We start from the raw sequence: 699 nt of genomic DNA on the forward strand, positions 1-699 counted from the left end.
TCACCAGAGTAGCGTGTTGGATTAGAGGAGATCGTTGGGATCATTAATGAATACGAACGGATTCGATTTCAGCATGTTGGAAGGATAATATCGAGCTTTGGCTCAGAAATTTGCTTTGGTATTTGCCAAAAGAGAAGTGGCTTCATGAATGGTTGGAGTTGGATCCATGTTGCTCTCGACTTCTGCCTCATAATTTGCTCCTGAATTGTTTCCCATTTCTCTATGCTTTTTAAGATCCTTCTCTCATCTTCTATCAGTTGATTGTTGAAGTAGTCCTCATTGAGCTTCCCCTGTACTTCCTTCAGTGTTTCTCTCAATTGAATCAGCTTTTGATCAACCGATGAATGTTCCTGTTGAATGTCCCTTGTTTGTTGTTGAATAAGTTGCAGTTTCCTCCATATAGAATACATTTCATATCCTTTGATCTTTTGACTCCAAGTATTTTGGACCACTTCTTTATATTCTCTTTGTTGCATTACTGATGTTAGTAATCTATAGGGCCTTTTCATTCTAACTTTTACCATATCAGTATTTATCATTATAGGGGTATGATCTGAGCATCCTGGGAGCATATATATTGCCTCTATCCCATTATAAACATTGAACCAATCAGCATTCCCAAATGCCCAATCTATGTGGCTATATATTCTGACATCTGCATCCCTTTTATTGCACCATGAGAAACTGCTGCCTCTTTTG

The sequence above is a fragment of the Nicotiana attenuata genome, unplaced genomic scaffold, assembly GCF_001879085.1.
Source record: "Nicotiana attenuata strain UT unplaced genomic scaffold, NIATTr2, whole genome shotgun sequence".
In the NCBI taxonomy this organism is placed as follows: Eukaryota; Viridiplantae; Streptophyta; class Magnoliopsida; order Solanales; family Solanaceae; genus Nicotiana; species Nicotiana attenuata.